This window comes from Leuciscus leuciscus, assembly GCF_965113295.1.
Source record: "Leuciscus leuciscus genome assembly, chromosome: 12".
In the NCBI taxonomy this organism is placed as follows: domain Eukaryota; kingdom Metazoa; phylum Chordata; class Actinopteri; order Cypriniformes; family Leuciscidae; genus Leuciscus; species Leuciscus leuciscus.
In genome coordinates, this window is record NC_138736.1 from 22,131,448 (window position 1) to 22,154,969 (window position 23,522).

The following is a 23,522-nucleotide window of genomic DNA, read 5'->3' on the forward strand; positions in this document are numbered from 1 at the left end:
TGTAATACACACACACCCTACAAAACTAATCCTAACCAAACATATAATACATATTACATATTACACACCACTACTAAACCTACCCTAAACCCACCCATGCCTATCATATGCACGTATAAATTGCACAATAAACACAATGTGTGCTATAGAGACGCATTTAGTGTGACCGGGTTGGAATGACGTAACAATTTCACAAATTCACGTTTATGTTGTTTACATGCAGATGGTAAAGGCATCGTTTTCAAAACGAGTGATAAAAGGCATAATATATAATATAGCCTACTATATAATATACTATATATATACATAATGAAGACAGACTTCACTGCCAGTTCACTTCACTGTTCACACACACACACACACACACACAGCTCCAAGTCCCCACTCGGCCAGTGTAGAGCGACATTGGTCTGTTAGTAATATAGATATGTATGTGTGAGTGCAATGGCACATAACAATGGCAAGTAAATTGTTAGGGACTGCATAACCAAGCATAGAAAGTATCTATGAAGGCCTATATATAAATATATATAACTTATAGTTACAAAATAAAGACAGACTGTTCACACACACACACACACACAGTTCCATTGCAGGCTATTGTGAGTCCACTGTTGTATAGGTAGAGATCGTTCAGAGTTGAGATTCCATCTTGGCATGTTTAATTATTTATTTATTTTTGCATATTTGAAGTTATATTATGAAAAAGGACATTAAAAGAAAATTGTGTATTTCATTTTTGTTTCTTCAAAATGACCAGATGCAGCAAGTCAACTCAAAAGTTTTGAATTAGATCTTCAAGAAAGGTCCACTGTTGGATGGTCACGAACGACATATGTTTGGTTGCATTTAAATTGAGCAATATTTCAAACACTGACTATCTCTGTACATCAACATCCTTGAAACAAAGGAAACAGAAAAATAAGGACATGTCTATTGATTTTTTTAAGAGTAGAAATTATGTTTTAATTAATAGGCAGCCAATACTATCAGTCGCATTATTAATATCTTAATATAATAATAATTACATTATAATTATGACATTTAGTTGCAGATCCCCTCTTGGCATGCTTTTTTTTTATAAAAAAAAAAGAAGCAAATTTGAAGTTATATTATGAGAAATATAATATATATGGTAACCCTTTATAATAACTGCATCCTATTAATCATTAGTTAAGCATTGGTAAACAGATAAATCATAATTCATAAAGCAGACATTAATAAGCAGTTTATAAATACACCTTTAAACGCTGTATTATTGATTTAGAAGCATATCTATAATGTGTTTAATAATTGTATTTTCATACTTTATTAATTATCAATTAATCATTTCTAAATGAAGTGTAGCATTATTTACAAATCAGTTATTTAGGTGTTTACAGTGATTAATAAGATCACTTAGAAAGTGTGAGTAAATGTAGTAGATTCAGAGAGTTATAAAGCATTTAGTAGTGGTCAGTTCACTATTTTGCGAGCTCATCTAAAGTGAGGACTAGTTATGCTTTGTAAATAATTTATAAAGGAGATTTAAAGATTCAGTTATCTTCTAAACAGAAAAAGGAAACAAACACAACACAACACAACACAGCGATAGAGAACATAGAAATATTAACAGCCTTTAAATCTCCTTTATAAATGCTTTACAAGGCATAACTAGTCCTCACTTTAGATGAGCTCACAAAAACTCGTTTTCAAAAGCTTGCATTGTCAGGCCCCCAAAATGGCATTTTCGTTGAAATGAACGGCCAAAACGTTTTAAGTTGAAAATGATGTCGTGTAAACAGACCCTAAAGCGTGTATTATTTATTGCACTTTAGTTTTGTTAATTGTTCATTTAAGTTGGCCTATTTACTATATATACAGTTATACAGTTTTATTCTGGTTTACTGTGTTCACAGAAGCACTGCGGGTGCTTGATGTGTGAATCCTCATGTTCTGTTGTTTATGCTGCTATTTGCACATGTAAATCTACATTTTTGAGGTATTTGAATCGGTCACAGACTATTATCTATTTTAAGTCCATTTAATTCTAATCTAACCTTCAAATCATGTCAGTTAACTGATGATGAGTGGTTAACAACCATCAGCTTTCAGTCAGAAAACAAAATGTTAAATGAACATCCCTATTTCACATATTTCAACTGAACCAACTAAAAGTGTTCAGTGCAGCAAGTCGACATAACATTTTGAGATTGACCTCCAAAATCTTTACAGTGTGTTTGTGATGGCAAGAAATGTACAAAGCAGCCAAACACGTATCGTTCTTTACCATCCAACTGGGGACGCGAAGTTCATTTTGATTAATAAAATCATTATTCACTGTATAAAGTATGCTTTACGCTATACTAAATATAGCTCACTATATGACCTGAAATCGTTACCTTAAAGAGCTATTTCTGTTTGATTAATCCTATAAACCCTAAAGGGACTGCATAACCAAGCATAGAAAGTATCTATGAAGAGAGAAAATAAGCGTTAAATAAGAAAAATAATATTATGAATGATAAAAGGCATAATATATAATATACTATATATACATAATGAAGACAGACTTCACTGCCAGTTCACTTCACTGTTCACACACACACACACACAGCTCCAAGTCCCCACTCGGCCAGTGTAGAGCGACATTGGTCTGTTAGTAATATAGATATGTATGTGTGAGTGCAATGGCACATAACAATGGCAAGTAAATTGTTAGGGACTGCATAACCAAGCATAGAAAGTATCTATGAAGGCCTATATATAAATATATATAACTTATAGTTACAAAATAAAGACATACTTAACTGTTCACACACACACACACACACACACAGTTCCATTGCAGGCTATTGTGAGTCCACTGTTGTATAGGTAGAGATCGTTCAGAGTTGAGATTCAATCTTGGCATGTTTAATTTTTTTAATTTTTTTAATTTTTTTAATTTTGATTTTTTTAAAGTTATATTATGAAAAAAATGATTTAATTTTTGTTTCTTCAAAATGACCAGATGCAGCAAGTCAACTCAAAAGTTTTGAATTAGATCTTCAAGAAAGGTCCACTGTTGGATGGTAACGAACGACATATGTTTGGTTGCATTTAAATTGAGCAATATTTCAAACACTGACTATCTCTGTACATCAACATCCTTGAAACAAAGGAAACAGAAAAATAAGGACATGTCTATTGATTTTTTTTAAGAGTAGAAATTATGTTTTAATTAATAGGCAGCCAATACTAGTCGCATTATTAATATCTTAATATAATAATAATTACATTATAATTATGACATTTAGTTGCAGATCCCCTCTTGGCATGCTTTTTTTTTATAAAAAAAAAAGAAGCAAATTTGAAGTTATATTATGAGAAATATAATATATATGGTAACCCTTTATAATAACTGCATCCTATTAATCATTAGTTAAGCATTGGTAAACAGATAAATCATAATTCATAAAGCAGACATTAATAAGCAGTTTATAAATACACCTTTAAACGCTGTATTATTGATTTAGAAGCATATCTATAATGTGTTTAATAATTGTATTTTCATACTTTATTAATTATCAATTTATCATTTCTAAATGAAGTGTAGCATTATTTACAAATCAGTTATTTAGGTGTTTACAGTGATTAATAAGATCACTTAGAAAGTGTGAGTAAATGTAGTAGATTCAGAGATTTATAAAGCATTTAGTAGTGGTCAGTTCACTATTTTGCGAGCTCATCTAAAGTGAGGACTAGTTATGCTTTGTAAATAATTTATAAAGGAGATTTAAAGATTCAGTTATCTTCTAAACAGAAAAAGGAAACAAACACAACACAACACAACACAGCGATAGAGAACATAGAAATATTAACAGCCTTTAAATCTCCTTTATAAATGCTTTACAAGGCATAACTAGTCCTCACTTTAGATGAGCTCACAAAATAGTGAACTGACCACTACTAAATGCTTTATAACTACCTGAATTACAGTAGAAATACATGTTAATAAACCATGTATTAACACACTAAGTAACTATTACTATGTCTGAATAATAAGATGTATGAATGTACATTGAAATAGTTTAATCATTTACTCACACTTTCAAAGTGATCTTATGAACCACTGACAACTCCTTAATAACTGCTTTGTAAATGATCCTATACTTTATTTAGAAATGATAAATTGATCATTAATAAAGTATGAAAATACAATTATTAAACACATTATAGATATGTTTTAAAACAAGAATAAAGCATTTATATCTGTATTTAAATGCTGCTTATTAATGTCTATTAATTTATAAAACTTTATAAAATAATTAAACTGTTTACTAATGCTTAACTAATGATTAATAGCGTGGAGTTATTATAAAGTGTTACTGAAAGCTCCTGAACTAAGCAGTTAAACAGCAGCTCTACAGTCTCAGAGCCTCTCTAGGACAGCAGCCATTCAGACAATAGAGAAGTGTGAACGACGTGTGTTAATGGGCCACTGCAGTTCCTGCTCCAGCCTACAGGAGCGCTGCTGAGTATGGACTTAAACACACACACACATGTAAGTCCCCACTTGGTCAAAAATGTACAAAATTCACCAGAGCGTGTTTTGGCTGATTTTAACATGTTTTAAAGCATGACCAACAGGGGACTTGAAAAATGTCCCCACTTGGCTCGACGGTCCCCTGTTAGTGAGTGTGTAACGACACCAAGGTCCCCAGTTAGATAGATAGACGAGTACACACACACACACACACACACACACACACACACACACACACAAGTACGTACGCACGCATGCACACACACACACACACACACACACACACACACACACACACACACACACACACACACACACACACACACACACACACACACACACACACACACACACACACACACACACACACACACACACACACACACACACACACACAAGTACGTACGCACGCACGCATGCACACAAGTACGCACGCACGCATGCACAAAGAACGGACGAAGAACAAGGCAGAACACAGGGCTTAAATAGGGGGGGAAACAGATCAGGGAAATTATACACAGCTGACAAGACTAACGAGGTAACAGAGACAGATGAACTGATGAGGGTTACCAAGGAAACAGATGAGTGGTGGGAAAACAGAACAAAGGCAGACATGTGACTATGAAAATACAAACAAGACATTTCCCTTAAGTTAAACTCAAAGTTGTGTGGAAAAGTACAAAGGAACAATACATTCGCAATGCAAATCATTGATATTTAGAAGTGTATGTGCAGCTAACTGTTATTTTTATTTATGTCCAAGTTATTGGTTATTTTTGTTCTTGAACTGATAAGCAAAGATACTTTTTAAATGTGCAAAAACTCTTTCCAGTAACACTTTCTATGAAGACCATGCTTATAATGAATTATAGCCCCATTTATACTTACTTATAAGTATTACTATTCTATAAATATATTTATAAAGACTCATTAAGACCTACAGTATACTGCATTATAAGAATAGTTATAGTTACATTTATATTATTTTTATAATTACTTATAAGTCATGCATTTACGCACGGAATTAAGCCCTGAACCGCATGGTTTCTCGTTATTTCGACATAAGTCGTTATTTTGACATAATATCTCGTTATTTCGACATAGTATCTCGTTATTTTGACATAACTCGTTATTTCGACATAATAAGGGGACATTCTAATATGCATTAAGACACATTAAGCGTTCTTATAATGTCCCAATTTTCTATGGGAGGAAAATGCTTAACGTGAATTTAAACGCGTTGCGTTCATATTCTGGACTCATCTGATTTTTTGTAGTTTACTTTATTATGATTTTAGTATCATAATGATTAATAAATGCATGCAGAATTATCCGTGAACTTGATAAATGTTGCAGATGTTTTAGCCTACTATCCACAAACAAATTGCTTTCAACTTATGTGTGCAAAATTCAGAATTCTACAAATGTGCAGCAATTTGTACAAATAGAGAAATTTTTGTGAATAAAATGTTTTATTTTGTATTAGTGATCATAACTTGCACATGCAACAAAGAAGATGTACAGGTGACACGCGTGCATTTATTGACGTCTTTTCTGAGTCGATCTCATTTGAGTGTATTCGGCAATGCTAAACTGTGGACAGTAGGCTAAAACATCTGCAACATTTATCAATATGATGTATTTGTATTTTTACCTGGCCAACCAACTTGTGCACCCAAGCTCCCATGCTCTTTTTATTTATATCCCTGTAATTATATTTAAAATGATCTTCTCCATCACGTTTTCCATCACGTTCTCCATCACGTTTTTCAACACATTTCAAAATGAGCTCACTGAAATGTTCTTGGCTGTTAATAATCTGTTTAAAAACTGGTTAAATGTGGCTGCCACATATGTGGCTGCCGCTGCTACTCACAAAAAGATGGCTAACAGGCTTGTTGTGTCAGTGGCGGGATAGGGTCCTTAGATGTTTAGACATTCACAGAGCAATTTGTGGGGGTTTGAAATGTAAGGCACCTGGTAGAACTATCAAGGATGGGGAAGGATGTGGAGTAGAGGGGGTATTTTGTTTCCTCTGACTCCAAACTTCAAACGGCCTTTTCCAGTGAGGAGCAAGTTTCTGCCTGATTGTGGTAGGGTCATGCCGCCACACAAGGTCTCCCCATTGATAAGGAGTAAACTTCAGGGCCCGGTTGCATGCAACCTCATAAGTGGTTTGACTTAAAGGTATCCCTGAGGGGAAAAATATTCTTGAGGTAAGGAGTTTCTCTAAGAGCGTTGCAACAAATGTCTTAACCGTCACCCTTACCCAAGTGGCAAAACACGGCAATGGGGGAGCAGTTGCTATAGTTACGAAATCTCCCACAATTAAAAAAATATAACAGACCACTGACATTTAAACAAGTTTAACATTTACTAAACTATACAGCTGTACTACACTATTTGAATTATGGAGATTATTAAAGGTGGTCTGACAGACGAAACAGAGAATCCTAAAATTCAAGCACATTGTTTCTATGAGTGTACACCAGAGATGGGGACTCGAGTTTGAGACTCGGACTCGAGTGCGACTTTAGTCGCACACAGCGTGACTTCAGACTCGACTTGAGACTCGTCCTCGAAAGACTTCAGACTCGACTCGGACTCGAGCTGCGGGACTCGTGAACAATGTTTATTATTACGTCTGACGAGCTCGCTGTTATTCCCCTCCCTCCGTTACCTATAACCTGCCTACGTAACTGCTGCGCGCGGCCACACATGAGAGGACAACAAACATGTCGACTGCACCGGCCACTGGCTGCTGTGCCATTCATCGTAAGCTTTGGGTTTAAAAACTTCAACAGAGCTGCCAACTGTCACGCATTCACTGTGAGACTCAAGCGATTGACACTTTTCACACGCTCTCACGCCACACATCCATTTTCTCACGCACAGAAAAATCGCGAAGCAAAGAGGACACGGAGACCGACAGACTAGACAGAGTAGGTTACTTATGATAGAAAAAAATCTCAGCTCTCAAATTCTGTCAATTCTATTACGAAATTCAAACAATAAATACAGTTTTGGCGCTTGTAAATGTGACGTGACAGATCCCTAACGGCACGTGAACCGATCCTTTCTACTAGCTAATAGTAAATAAGCACGAACGCTGTTGAAAGATACAGTACAACTTACCGAAATGTATATCCTCATACATGATATCGATCAATCAGTGTTTTTCAGTGTTTTTCATCCACGGAAAGGGGTCAATAAAAGTATATTTTTATAATAGTTGTAACAACAATGACTTTGTGTTGGGGAATTAATTAGCTCAAATTAGCGGTAATATTCATCAATGTGAATATGCATCTGTTGCTTCCATAAATTAATTTATTCAAATTAGGGAATAGGTCAAAATCTCGGCTTGTATCAGCGATTACACAATTACTTGTAATAATCACTGATAGAGACGGGTAGCATTTACTCAATTTGGGGGAATTTGAGGTAGAAGTTGAGTTTGTTCATTTACCATGCAGACTGGCCGTCCAGCGGACAGAATGTATACTTTATGAACGGAAATCGGGCGTCTTTAACACTGATAGATAACACTTTCTTGTGGCCACAAAGAAGATAATTATCTCCGTGTTTTAGACAATTTTAGGTTTCTTTTAAGAATAACCAATCGTAGAGCTTATAAGGTAAAATCTGCACTCATCAGGGACTCAGAATTTGAAACAAAACAGGCAAACTTAATTCAAATGATTTAACAAAGTTTATTTAAACAAGCTAGCGATTACACAATTATTTTAAATCACGCAGGAGTAAAAATGCATAAACAAAACAGGCAATATAACGATCGTAATACAGAGATACAACAAAATAAAAAGGTTTTAGAGAGAGATTGGGAGAGAGAGAGAGAGAGAGAGAGAGAAAGAGAGAGAGAAAACTCAGCGAGAGGAAACTAAGTTGAGATACGAATGATTTTAGGTGTGTGTGTGAGAATGGAGATGGTAGCGTTTGTAAGGTGGGTGTGTCGCTCCGTGAGCACGTGGTAGTGTGTTTATCTCGGCACACGTGGGTGAGAGTATGTGTGTGTGTGTGTGTGTGTGAACGTGTATGTTGGTGTGTGTGAAAGAGAATTTAGAGAGAGGGATAGAAACAGTTTAGTCATTCACCACAAAACCCCAACGTTTCTCAGTAATATTTAGGCAACTTTAAACAGCATTTCCTTCAGATTGCAAATTTAAAAGATCTACGTTACTCTGTTTGAAAGATCGGCCTTCCTTGGGTGCTTTCGTCTGTGTTGGGTAAAGACACCTGGATCACGTGGTCACAGCGTTCTGGTTGCTGTGGCGACTTGGAGCGAGCGAAGACTCAGCAAAGATTATCTTTAGCCTTAAGTTGATTTTGTGGGTTGGTTTCAGAAGACTATACTATAGTAGTTCTAAGAAAAGACTTGGAAATAAAAGGAAAATAAAAAGCGAGCGGAGCTTCCTTGAGGGAAGGAGGCGTGTCTTCTTTCTCTCTGGCGGACTGCGATGAGAGGAAAGGGGGCGCGCAATTTTAAAGGGCTAAACTCACGCCTCCCTCACGTACGTGGGCCAATCGTCTTTAACAACGTATGGGCCCACCTCCTGACGTTTTGAGGTCTATACGCCTCCTCTTCCGCGGGGTTTTGAACGATGAATTCGTCCATAACTTAATACCACTGGTATTTAATAAAACAATGCATTCTCTGATATTTTGTGTTAAAGATTCAGCATCGTTGTTGTTCGTGGAACACGGCAATACCGCGAATGACAGTTCTAATATCTGAAATCAAGGAGGTACATCATTTCTTGTAATTGTGGACACCACAGAGTGATTACAGGCCAACAAACTACATAGGCATAATATTTGGGACAGGGGATCAGACACACATCAAGAAAATACATTTAAAATATTTCATACAAGGATTTTGGTCCCACGTGGTGGGATCTGCGTGGTGAGGCTTATGTGTGTGCGTGCGTTTGGCTTTTTGGATTGATGTATTAGGCACAGACCACATGTTTCGGCATCTGGTCTCTTACAACACTGTTTTATTGTTGTGAAGAGTTAATTAGTGTCTATGTGTAAATCAGTGTCCGAGGGACTCCCTAGGGGGGAGTGCTTTCGGGATCGCTCTCATTGGTCAGCGTGAGGCTCTCCCGGCCATAACAGACGGTCTCTGTTGGTTTAGACGTAAGAGATCATGTAGAGTGAGAGATAGTCAATGATTTACACCATTTTTCGGCGCCGTTTGGGCTGCACGTCTTGCGTAGAGCAATCTCAAAACAGCAGAGGTGTCGTAAATGAGAGTTCTTTGGAATGTGAGAATAGCTTGAGTCAGAGCGAGACAGGGGTTTTGTAGATTTAGACTGAATTAATTAATTTGATTTAATCACCATGCAGCTGGTGATCTGCTCTCCGTTACATTCCCCCTTTTGATGAGTCGACCGGGCGTGTATGGGCCTAGTTGAGTCATCACGGTAACAACGGTCAGATGGCAGGTGCATGGATGGGCGGAGGCTGCACACGGGTGTTGCTTAGGACTGCAGCGTGAGCTCGATGAGGTCTTCAGCTTGCTCTAGTGGGGAGTCATCCTTCCGGAGGTTTCTCCTGAAGCCGACGGAGACTGCCTCTGTGAGCTTGGCTGTGGAGGTTCGAATTGCGTTGATCCTTCTGTACAGGATATAGGCCAAACCCAAAGCTAGGGCGTGTCCGAGGATGCTGGTAATGCACAGTGCGGTATCAGCGGCTGTCCATGTTTGTACCACAGGTGAAGTGTTCAGAATGGGTAGTCGAGACAATGCTTGAAGGGCTGAGTCCAGGGGAGCTATGTCGATGACTTGTGACCCCCTTTTTGCAATCCAATCTTCCAGTTCGGGATCTAGAGTGAAATTGCGGCTCTTGAAGAAAGACAGAATTTCTAGTTCGGCTTGGTACTCTTCACTTGGGAGGTGGTACGAGGCCAGGTCATCTAGGTGGAGGATGGCTCCTCGTGGGACTTGAATCCACATGCTTTGGTTGAGCAGGCTGACACGTGTAGCAGTGTCGTGTTGGTCATAGGTCAGCGAGGGTTGTCCCGGGGGATGGGACAGTCTTCTTTCCTGTAGGGACGGCGGTTGAGTTTAGTTCGTATTGGCCTCTTCTTGTCTGTCCCTACTACGGGCCACATATCTTTTAATTTGATTTCGGTGGACCCATTTGAGAACGGGTTCTCTTGGTCCCCGTTTAAGCTGGATCTGGTATGCTACAGGAGAGAGTTTGTTCACAATTTCATGTGGTCCAGTCCAGTGAGGCAGAAACTTTTTTGACAGTTGCTTGGGTGGCAAGGCGAAACTGTAGTACAGGACTTTGTCGCCCACACTGAGTTCTTGGTGGGACGCCTTTCGATCATAGTATGCTTTCTGGCCGTCAGCGCTGGTTTTCAGGTGTTGCTGAGCGAAAGCGAAAGTTGTTTTCAAGTGTCTATGGAGCTCGTCCAGATATTGGGACGTAGTATAGGCGGTGACGAGGTTGTTGTCTCCTGGTTGGTACAACAGGTGTAAGGGCAGAGTCATCTGCCTCCCAGTCATGAGTTCAAATGGAGCCACTCTGGTGGATTCCTGTGGTGTGGCTCGGATAGCCATCAGCACCAGGGGAAGTTTCACATCCCAGTCTTTCTGGTTAGCCGACACATATTTTCTCAACATGGCGACCACCGTTCGGTTAGACCTTTCTACCTGTCCGGATGAGATCGGATGGTGACTGATGTGAAGTTTGGCTTGTACCCCTAGAATTCTCCAGATCTTTTGCATGATCTCTGCGGTGAAATGGGTACCTCGATCTGAATTGACTTTCAGTGGCAACCCGAATCGGGAGAAGATGTGGTTCATCAGGAGATATGCCGTTGTTTGGGCGGTGTCGTTAGGTGCTGGCAAACACTCTACCCACTTGGTAAACTGACACACCACCGTGAGAAAGTATTTGTTACCTCTGCTCGATCTGGGCAGCGGTCCCACCCAATCAATTTGGAGATCTGACCAGGGAAATGTGATTCCTCTGCGTTGCAACGGGGCTCTGTGAGTCAGGTTTGTTGGGTGAAACTGGCAACAGACCAGGCATTCTCTCACATACTCTGCCACATCCTGCTGCATACCTGGCCAGTATGCCACTTGTCTAAGTGTCTCATACGTGGCTCTGGTACCGTGGTGCCCCGCGTAAGGTGCGTTGTGGGCGTGGTTTATCATCTCCCCCCTTTGACATCGGGGCACGACAAGCTTGGGCGAAGTGGTGTCATCGGTGACAAACCATAAAATGTCGTCCCGCACACGCAGCATGTGTCTGCTGTTGTGTAAGTGTCTGAGATCTGAGTTATCAGTGGTGTCAGACGGTGCGATTGGGTTGGTGGAGGGGTCTTTGAGGTGGAGAATCATAGTCTTTATGGCAGTGTCCGAGCCTTGCATTTCTGCAAGGTCATTGTTTGAAATTTGTGGGGTTAGTGACAGCATCTGCGAAGCAGGTGCGGTAGCAGGTGATGGTTTCTTGCTTCGGGTTAGCACTGCTACATCGGGGGTGGGTGAGGGTTTCGGGGAATTCCACGGTTCACCGTGTAGGGCGCCCGCTTTTGCGAGGGCGTCAGTGTGGTCATTGAAGTCTTTGTCTTGGCCTGGGAGTTTGGAGTGTCCTTTTACCTTTTTCCAGTACACGGCGAGATCGTGTGTCGTTGTGATGTTATCACATTCCTGGAACAGGTGTTGGTGTTTTACAGGCTTGTTGTTAGCAGTTTTGAAACCATTCTGTTTCCAGGTCTGGAGATGGCATACAAAACTGAGTCTGGCATAGTTAGAGTCTGTGCAGATGAGAAGTTCTTTGATGTTGTTTGATGCTGCGATTTGCAGAGTTATGAGAATTGCCGCGATTTCTGCATACTGTGATGACTTGGGGCCTAGCTTGAAGTGTTGTGGTGGGCATGGGTGGTCGTTCACCCACAGTACCCCTGCACCTGCTTTTAGGATGCCCTCGCTGTTGTAGGAGCATCCGTCCACGTAGGCTGTGGGCATGCCTTCGCACGCATTCTTGTCAAAGTACCTGTGGCAGGTCAGTGGTGGTTCTTGGGGCTCAGGTGTGTTCAGCGTTGCGGCAGGAGAGTTGTCAGAGCAGTTTTGACAGGCCGCCAAGCCGTTACCTAGAGCGGATTTGTGGTTTTGTGCATATCTTGCCTCGACGTTTCGTCCTTGGAGAGCCATTAGCCATGTAGCAATGCGTGAATTAGTGACAACGCCGTCGCGGATTCGCTGGCTATTGAGGAACATGACGGGCTGGTGGCATGTTTCTATGATGACTTTCTGTGCACCAATGTAGTTGGAGAAGCGCTGAATTGCCCACACTGTACAGAGCAAAGCTTTTTCGCAGTCTGAGAATTTACATTCTGGAGGGAGAAGTGTCTTGCTGGCATATGCGACTACCTTCTTGTCTTGGTCATGTTGTTGGTATAGGCCAGCACTGAGACATTGGTTTGAAAACCCAGCTTCCAGGTGGAATTCTTTTTGTGGATCAGGGTAAGCAAGGCATGGAGCTGTGCATAAATGTCTTTTTAGTTCTACCATGGCGTGTTCTTGAGCATCTGACCAGACGAAAGGGCAGTCCTTTTTCAACATAGTTGTTAAAGGCCTGGCGATGTCTGAATAGTTTTCGATGAACTGTCGGGAGTAGTTGCAAACTCCTAGAAAGCTTCGAAGTTCTGAGACGTTAGTGGGGGGCTTGATGTTTTGGATGGCATGAATACGGTTTGATTGTGGTTCAATGCCATGGGGTCCAATGAGCAAGCCAACGTAATTGACCTTGCTTTTACACCACTGCCCCTTGTGGAGGGCTATTTTGGCGCCGGCAGCAGATAGCTGGTTTAAAACATAGTCAATTTCGTTTAGGTGGTCTGCCACCGTCGTGCTTTTCATAAGCACATCGTCGACGTAAATCAGGTTACCTCTCATCCTGGCGTCTGGACATGCTTTGTTCAGAAATATGTTGAATTCAGCTGGTGAGTTGGCATATCCGAACGGACACCTGTTGAAGGTGTACTGTCGGTTGCCAAACGTGAATGCCAGCTTGTGTTGGTCGTCAGGGTGTACTGGAATGGTCCAGAATCCAGAGGCCACATCGAGTGTAGAGAAGATGGTGGCTCCTCTGATTTGTGGGATTTCCTGTTCCAGCTGAGTCATGGGCCATCGTGACAATGGCACCTGTTGATTTAATTTGCGATAGTCGATGGTCGGTCTCCACTTTCCATTAGGCTTGAGAACAGGCCATAGTGGCGCAGAGTATGTGCTGTTGCAGGCTCGAATGACATTTTTCTCAAGCATTGATTCGATGATTTCCCGCACCGGTTCGTGTGAGGCGATGGGAATCTTGTATTGCTTGACAAAGGTGGGCGGAGCCTCAGGGTGCGTGGGGATACGCACTGTGTGGAGGTCCGTCAGACCACAGTCTAAAGAGTCTTTCGCAAATGATTCTTTGAACTTGTATAGGACTTGTTTTAGTCTTTGGCGGTCTGCATCATCCTGAAGGGCATCAGCATCCTGTAGAATTTGTTGCACTTGCAATTCGAAACCTTGGTATGGTTCCTCTGTTGGTTTGTCATCAGTCGGGTTGGTTTCAACCGGCACGGCGGGTGCGTCAGCTTCACTGACGGGCTGGTGGGAGACTGTGTACACTGTGAGGTGTTGATCCTCTGTCAGCTCTGTTCTGCACACACGGTGTTTGGCTACCGACATGACAGATGTGATGGCAATGAATTGGAAGGGTGCTGTGAACAATGTATTGTCAGTATGTCCCTCAGGTATCAGTGCAGGTGGAATGGGCCCTATTACGGGTAGTATCAGTTCAAAGTCATGAAAGTCATTACTGACTAGCCATCCCAGTCGGTAGGCTTTGGGGATGCTGATGTCAGCTGCTGTGCAATTGTTGAACAGAATGTAGACTACCCGAGATGACACTTCAGTGAGGGGTGTGGCTTCGAGGGTGAGTCCGAGTTCTACACATTCAGGTGAAGGTTGGAAGAAAGCCAGTGTGTGGTTTAGGGTTTGGCCCTGTCGCAGGTTGAGGCGCACGGCGACGCCTTTTGTGTAAGCAGGTACAACTGTTCCTTGTTCGTTGATGAGGGTGCAGACTTCAGGGATGGTCTGACCTGACAGTAGATTGTCATGACTGATGGGAACAGGTGGCAGTGAAATCAATGGAGCCCATACAACCTCATTAAACATGTCCACATGAGCCTTGAGGCGAATCAAGATGTCTGCTCCAATGTAGACGTCGTGAGCTGGGTCTTCCAGGATCAGGAAGTAATGGGTCAAGTGCCGGTGATTCCATGTCAAGTTCAAGGCACAGATCCCTTTGGCAGATGTCAATGAGGTTGGTTCTGGGTTCAAAGGGAAACGGGTGCGTTTACAGGTGTAGGGCAGGTCTGGAGTCTTTTCAAGAATGGCATTGAATAGTGACAAGCTTATAGCTGAGTTGTCTGCCCATAGTGCCAGGATAATGTCTGTTGCGGTTACGTCCTGCAGCTGCAGGGGAGTTTTTACCTGGGGGCAGTAATTATCGGAGTCTGGCGTTGTTCTGAACGTGCAGAGTAGCGAACTTGAACCCTGAACAGCTGTGGGGATTTCATCCTCGTGTCTGGATGAGGGAATTTCCACGATCCTTGTGGCTTGGCATTCTGGCTCAATGGATTTGTGCGGCTGGAGGGGGAGGGGTTCGCGCACCTGAGCCCAAATTTGTAGATGCTTGAAGTCCAACAAGGGTTCAAAACGGTCCAGCAGGTCCTTGCCTATGAGAAATTGATAAGTGTTCACAGGGGAAATATACACAGGGTGGACTACGCTCATAGGACCGATTGCCAGGTGAATGGGAGCTAAGTTCTTTAGCTGGATGTCGTTCTGGCTGTATGACTGCACGTTCAGCTCACAAGTGTGGAATTTAAGAGTTCGGTTTTGTCTTTGCGCTTCACACTTGAGTTTTTGAAATAGTTGAGCAGAAATTAGCGTTAGGTCCGAACCTGTGTCCACCAGGGCTTCGAGCTGCATTTCCTTTTCTAAGGTGATGGTTAAGTACAGTTTTCGTGCCACTCCTCTCTCAATGAGGTTGCCCAGGAGTTGTGGCATGGGCTCTTGTGTGTTGATTGACAAGCAGTGGGGGTAGGTCTCTAGTGTCTCGTTGTTGGTGCAGATTACTAGGACAGCGCTGTCTGGCATTTTGTTGTGAGAGCTGCTGCAGTCTTGTGCAGGAAGTGTTGCTGTCAGCTGGAGGGAGTGAGTTGAGCTGTCATTTGGTGATGCAGCAGCGAGTTCGATAGTCTGAGGTTTAACAACAGTGTTTTGCGGGGCTGTCAGCTTGAGGGAGTGAGTGGAGCTGTCATTTTGTGATGTGACAGCGAGTTCGATAGTCTTTGGTTTGACAGCAGTGTTTTGCGGGGCTGTCAGTTTGAGGGAGTGAGTGGAGCTGTCATTTTGTGATGTGACAGCGAGTTCAGCAGTCTGAGGTTTAACACTAGTTTCAGGTGGGCTGTCAGCGTGAGGAGCATTGGTTTCAGGCCTGTGGGCTAGTCATGCGGTGTCTGGTTTATCTTTGTCTTCCTTGTGAGGTTTCTTTTGGACAAGATTTCTCAGTGCTCTTATGAGTTCTGCTTCTTCGGGCGTGGCTGCACTGTTTCTGTCGGGTGTGGGCTCCATTTTGACTTTACCGTTGTCATGTCGAGATGGGTCCCTTGGCCGTTGATCTGGGCTTGTGGTTCGGGGAGATCGGGGTCGGCCCCTTCTGGGGTTGCGGTCGGCTTCCCAGCTGACTCCGCCTTTTTGGTTGTGGGGGAAGCGATGCCGGTCCCAGGATCCACCGAAACGATCATTTTGCGGCCTTGGGCGGACACCCCCCCGGTTTCGCTGTCCTCTGCCGGCTTGGAACGGTCGGGACTGTTTGTTGCCGGGTTCGTAGTTGGCAGGCTGTGCACCCTCCAGGGCAAGTTCTGGACCGGGCGCAGCGACGGCACACACTGTGGGGTATTTTACAGGTTTTTCAGACACAGTCTTTTGTTTTACGTACGCTTTGTGGGCCAGGTCACGTAACTGTTGAATTGACAGGGTCCGTGGACAGACTAGAACGCCCAGGTGCGCACTTTGACTTGGGTGGAGATTCCGCAGAAAAAGCGTTTTGAAACTCACGTCCTCTTCCATGTGTGCCTCATTCCTCGGTCCGAAGTAGGCGAGCCGCAGACGTTCGTAGTAGGCTTGCGGCGTTTCCAGACGAGCTTGTTTGAGGTCCATTGCCGCAATGATGCCTTGGTCCGAGTCTGGATCAGAGAATTCACGGATCAGGGCTTGTCGTAATTGTGGATAGTTCGTTTTAACGGATTCTGGCTGGCGATCCAGGAAACTTCTCACGATGCGCCCAGAAGTGGTCCGAAGGAGATATAACTTGTCCCAAGTCGTGACATTGTCCACAGTTTGCAAGTGAAATTCAATATCGGTTAAATAAGAGTGCACGTCGTTGCCACCTGCTGGATTTGGGTTGAATGTAGGGATGTTTCTTGCCAGCTTGTCCAGTTCTTTAGAGGCTGTGCGGTGACTGGTGGCTCGTCTTTCCGGGACGGGGCCAGCAGGTGAGGTAGTGTCAGGGCGTGGGCTTTCCTCTTCTTCTTTAGCTTTAATAGTTTGTCTGTGAAGTGCAGGTTCGCGGGTGAGGAGAGACGGGGTGGTGTGTGTCTCCCCCTCCCGCTTATCTTGTAGGTCGTACACATGTTTGAGTTCACAGTGGACCATGTCCAGCTCGCCCTTAAGCTCATGTCTTTGTTGGATGAGCTCGTCAATTTCAGCTCGGGCTTTCTGCAAAAATGTTTCACAAACTTTGACTCTAGCGTCTCTGTCCGTTAATTCTGTGCGTGCTCTTGCTAGCAGATCCTCTCCACGTAGCAGCTTGGAATTTAGGGCAGCCGTGGTCTGTTTCTCCGCCTCCACTGTCCTGTCCGTGTCCAGACGCAGGTCCTCCAGGGCCTGCTGTAATCTTTCCACTTCCTGTTGTAGTCTTTCCACTTCCTGTTGCAGTCTTTCCACTTCCTGTTGTAGTTCCGGGTGTGTTTCCTCCTCAGTTCCCAGAAGTAGCTCGTCCAGTTGTTGTTGTGCCAGCTCCTTTTGTTTGCAGGCCTCCTTTAGCTGAGTCTTTAGTCCAGCGGTGTCCTTTTCCAGCTTGGCTTTGTCCTTTTCCAGCTGGGCTTTGTCCTTTTCCAGCTTGGCTTTGTCCTTTTCCAGCTGGGCTTTGTCCTCCTCCAGCAGACGTGCCTGGGACACCAGGTAGTGAGAGAGACTCCCGATGAGGCGACTCCATTCTTTTGAACTGTAGGCCTGCGTGGGGTCCTGGGACATGATCTGGTCCACGTTGTTGTCCAGTTCCTGTTGGGTCAGGAGTTTTGGGTCACCGAAGTCTTTGGATAGACATCCGGAAGTCATGGCGGACAGCCAAGCTTCTAGGCTACTCCAGTGAGCCGCAGGGCTGGATGAGCGCGACATGTTGACTCACTTGAAACGGAAAAACCGAATTAAAAGGGTGTATGGTCTTGTCAGTTAAAGGTGAAACAGAAGATGGTTAGCGGTTTCTCGATGTAGGTGGAAACAGGAGAAGCGGTGCGGTAGACCACTGTAGTGGTTTAATAGAGCCTCTAGGGGGCGCTCTTCCTCTCGTCGGTTCGCCTTAACTGTTGGACACACTTAAACTTTTAATTCAAAATTGGCTTAAAATCAAATCCAAATAATCCTGGGGTACCTTAACAGAGAATTCGAATGGTTATTTATAACAATCAAACAACACTTAAGTTATTTTGTAATGATTACAAACTAATCATTCGAAATCAGCATCTATGGAATGAAATTCAACAGAGTAAATTTGTAGAAAGCTGACTTGGACAGGGAGCTTCCACTAGGGGGCTCTGTCTTTCTCAGGGGTATGATGATTGGAAATAACAAAAAAAAAAAAAATTTTTTTTTTCTTTTAGAAATGGAAGGTTTTCAACAACAAAATAAAATAATCACTATAACATTGAAGTCGTTATTAAATGATTATTTAAAAACGGGAGTAAACCCAAACAGAATCATCAATGTAGATTTAAAAGTGGAAAACACAGCAGGGTATAGTGACCCCGAGGAGAAGAGGGATAGTTGACCTGGAGGGGTGTGGCCACGTGGGGCACTGTCCTCTTCCGGGTGAACTATCAGTGCTTTTGGATTGAGACACTCTATAATTTCCGGTTTCCTTTCTGGGAATCTAAATTCACAATAAAATGTCTCAGTTCAAAATACAAGGGTTGTTTTAAACGAACTTAGCGAGCTGTAAATACAAATATGTATTTAAACAGCGTCTTAGATACTTACGACCGCGAATTTATTTATTTATTTTTTATCACCAAAAATCAAGGCGGAAGGAAATGGCCGACGGGTGTTTACCCCGTCGTCAACCACGCGGTGGCAGTGTTGCGCTTACGCGGAACAAAGACACGAGGTGGTAAATTTAAAACATGAGAACAATACACGCCTGTAGGATTGACTTCAGCAATCGCAATTTCACGCGTGCAGGCCTTTTACAAACACACAAAAAAAATCACACTGCAACTAAATTCTTTAAAAAGGTCACGCAGACCTTTTGCAAACACATAAATTACACTGCAAATAAATTCTTGAGAGATCACGGCGGATCTTTTGTTTCTGTTCTGTGCAGAAACTATAACGCGGGTTTTTTTTGCTGGTTAGCGAAGCCAGTGGTTTAACCCGTAACGTGTCGTAGCTAGCGACATACAATAGAATATTCTTTCTGACCGGAGTAGCTTACTTTGCTCTCGGGATTTACAGAAGTACCGGTAACAATGCCTGATGGACTCCTTTGTTCCAACACAGGTATTAAAACAGAATTACATGTACGGTCAAGTAAAAGAGATGTTTATTTTCCTCTAATTTTGGACTCGCAACAATACTGTAAACTTAACTGCAGTTTTTCTCCACGACCAGACTTAACTGGTGGGTTATGGCTTTTTGCCCTTTGATCAGTTTTTCGAGTCGACTTATTCAGTAATTCAATACTTGTTCGGTAACGTTACAAGATTCAAACGCGCACAAAAACGTTAAACTTTCAAAAATCACACATGAATATCAAATTGCACAATTTGCATCAAAACTGAGTATGAGAGTGCCCGCATTCAAAAAACCAATATTTATGTAACAACAATGACTTTGTGTTGGGGAATTAATTAGCTCAAATTAGCGGTAATATTCATCAATGTGAATATGCATCTGTTGCTTCCATAAATTAATTTATTCAAATTAGGGAATAGGTCAAAATCTCGGCTTGTATCAGCGATTACACAATTACTTGTAATAATCACTGATAGAGACGGGTAGCATTTACTCAATTTGGGGGAATTTGAGGTAGAAGTTGAGTTTGTTCATTTACCATGCAGACTGGCCGTCCAGCGGACAGAATGTATACTTTATGAACGGAAATCGGGCGTCTTTAACACTGATAGATAACACTTTCTTGTGGCCACAAAGAAGATAATTATCTCCGTGTTTTAGACAATTTTAGGTTTCTTTTAAGAATAACCAATCGTAGAGCTTATAAGGTAAAATCTGCACTCATCAGGGACTCAGAATTTGAAACAAAACAGGCAAACTTAATTCAAATGATTTAACAAAGTTTATTTAAACAAGCTAGCGATTACACAATTATTTTAAATCACGCAGGAGTAAAAATGCATAAACAAAACAGGCAATATAACGATCGTAATACAGAGATACAACAAAATAAAAAGGTTTTAGAGAGAGATTGGGAGAGAGAGAGAGAGAGAGAGAGAGAAAGAGAGAGAGAAAACTCAGCGAGAGGAAACTAAGTTGAGATACGAATGATTTTAGGTGTGTGTGTGAGAATGGAGATGGTAGCGTTTGTAAGGTGGGTGTGTCGCTCCGTGAGCACGTGGTAGTGTGTTTATCTCGGCACACGTGGGTGAGAGTATGTGTGTGTGTGTGTGTGTGTGTGTGTGAACGTGTATGTTGGTGTGTGTGAAAGAGAATTTAGAGAGAGGGATAGAAACAGTTTAGTCATTCACCACAAAACCCCAACGTTTCTCAGTAATATTTAGGCAACTTTAAACAGCATTTCCTTCAGATTGCAAATTTAAAAGATCTACGTTACTCTGTTTGAAAGATCGGCCTTCCTTGGGTGCTTTCGTCTGTGTTGGGTAAAGACACCTGGATCACGTGGTCACAGCGTTCTGGTTGCTGTGGCGACTTGGAGCGAGCGAAGACTCAGCAAAGATTATCTTTAGCCTTAAGTTGATTTTGTGGGTTGGTTTCAGAAGACTATACTATAGTAGTTCTAAGAAAAGACTTGGAAATAAAAGGAAAATAAAAAGCGAGCGGAGCTTCCTTGAGGGAAGGAGGCGTGTCTTCTTTCTCTCTGGCGGACTGCGATGAGAGGAAAGGGGGCGCGCAATTTTAAAGGGCTAAACTCACGCCTCCCTCACGTACGTGGGCCAATCGTCTTTAACAACGTATGGGCCCACCTCCTGACGTTTTGAGGTCTATACGCCTCCTCTTCCGCGGGGTTTTGAACGATGAATTCGTCCATAACTTAATACCACTGGTATTTAATAAAACAATGCATTCTCTGATATTTTGTGTTAAAGATTCAGCATCGTTGTTGTTCGTGGAACACGGCAATACCGCGAATGACAGTTCTAATATCTGAAATCAAGGAGGTACATCATTTCTTGTAATTGTGGACACCACAGAGTGATTACAGGCCAACAAACTACATAGGCATAATATTTGGGACAGGGGATCAGACACACATCAAGAAAATACATTTAAAATATTTCATACAAGGATTTTGGTCCCACGTGGTGGGATCTGCGTGGTGAGGCTTATGTGTGTGCGTGCGTTTGGCTTTTTGGATTGATGTATTAGGCACAGACCACATGTTTCGGCATCTGGTCTCTTACAACACTGTTTTATTGTTGTGAAGAGTTAATTAGTGTCTATGTGTAAATCAGTGTCCGAGGGACTCCCTAGGGGGGAGTGCTTTCGGGATCGCTCTCATTGGTCAGCGTGAGGCTCTCCCGGCCATAACAGACGGTCTCTGTTGGTTTAGACGTAAGAGATCATGTAGAGTGAGAGATAGTCAATGATTTACACCATTTTTCGGCGCCGTTTGGGCTGCACGTCTTGCGTAGAGCAATCTCAAAACAGCAGAGGTGTCGTAAATGAGAGTTCTTTGGAATGTGAGAATAGCTTGAGTCAGAGCGAGACAGGGGTTTTGTAGATTTAGACTGAATTAATTAATTTGATTTAATCACCATGCAGCTGGTGATCTGCTCTCCGTTACATAGTATATTTCACATCATTTGGTTCGTTACAATAGTGTTTTGCATTTAGCTACAATGTGATGTTTTGCAGTTTTGCACTAAATATGAGTATGTCAATTTTAGTACTGTAAGTGTAAGGTATAACATTTTTATATATTTGGTCTTATAGCCCCACAGAGCCAGCACAATAGGAGCCAAGGCCTTTCATTATAATTCAGCGACAGACAAGGGAGTCCTTTTTCTTCAGAAACAAAATTTTTGGTCTGTACTGTATGTTCATGCTACAAGGCAAAATACAGATATTAACTTAAAAGTAAAGCATTCTCTGTGTTTTTGTCATGTTGCAATAGCCTGTTTACATTGATTATATACCAAAATCAAAGCTGATACTGTAATAAATAAAGGAGTCATAATAACATATTACATGCTTTGAATTCATTATATATAGCTATGCAGTGTTCTAAGCAGCCTGGATGGGTCGCTGTACGTGATGCAACACTTATTATAACCACAATAGACTTGAGACTTGACTTGGACTCTAGCTCAAAGACTTGAGACTTGACTTGGACTCTAGCTCAGAGACTTGAGACTTGACTTGGACTCTAGCTCAAAGACTTGAGACTTGACTTGGACTCTAGCTCAGAGACTTGTGAGCATCTCTGGTGTACACACACCAGTGACGTCCAGCTATGGCAGCGGAGGAAAATGCGTAAAATGCGGCACTCACATAGTTTTCCATTGTTTGTCCAACTTGTTGTTATTATACTTACTCATCGATGCTACTTTGCTTGTATGGCGAATATATTTACTGATTTGCCACCTTGAACTTAAGCACGGAAGTAAAGAATGATGGGTCTGGTGTTCAGTGTCCTAGCCACGACGTGAGTCGGCGCCTAGTCCTGCGTGCTAACCGGCATTACAGTACAGTACAATCTATTTACTGTTAGAAGATGGAGGGAAGAGGGGGGAAAACAGTCTGCCGCTGTCATGAGATAATTAATTCAAGCGCACAGTGGAAGTGATGAAATATGAAAATGTTGTTGTTCCTTTATGGACCTTCCTTTTTTTTCTTGCAACCCATGTTTCACTAAGGGTGTGTTTGCACTTGTAGTTTGGTTCTCCTGGTTCTTTTGGTCCAGACCAAAAAAAAGAAAATAATGCTTAACGTTCACACTGTCAAATTTAAGACAGAGTCAAAAGATACAAAAAAATATATATGTATATTTTGTGACGGAACTTAATGGACATCCAAAACAACGCTGTGGTTTGGGCTAAATGCTCTCGTTGTAAAAATCGAAGAGTTTATAAAATGTGTAAAAGAGTCAAACCAGCGGCAGGAATTCCTCCATTGCACACAAATTAAGATCTGCTGCAAGAAGACAGAAATTCTGATTCCTGTACCGAACTGTAATGGGCAATGTAGCTCCTATGATGAGAAAAAAAACAGGTATGCTTTCAGCATTCTGACCTTTTTAGGGTGTTTTTTGTTTTTGTCCGTGTTGCGTTCATATTTCAGTCGAACCGCCACCAGAGTTTGTTTGGAACCTTTTCATGGGTCTCTGTCCGCTTGTATGGTGCTCACCATGGTTACGGATGGCAGCGTTCACACCTAATGAAATAAACTATAATAACAGAGCAATCACACCAGAGTTTGTTTTAATAAAATCAAACCTGCCAAGTGTG

At 42.1% G+C, this 23,522-nt stretch overlaps 1 protein-coding gene and 1 long non-coding RNA gene across 3 annotated transcripts in view; one reads left to right on the forward strand and one right to left on the reverse strand.

The window, feature by feature from the left end:
* LOC309511499 (retinoic acid receptor beta-like) overlaps nt 1–23,522 on the forward strand; it is a 327,730-nt gene that overhangs the window by 186,017 nt on the left and 118,191 nt on the right. The gene's annotated exons all lie outside the window — the stretch shown is intronic.
* The window catches only part of LOC309511574, a 144,258-nt gene that overhangs the window by 114,543 nt on the left and 6,193 nt on the right, over nt 1–23,522 (reverse strand). The gene's annotated exons all lie outside the window — the stretch shown is intronic.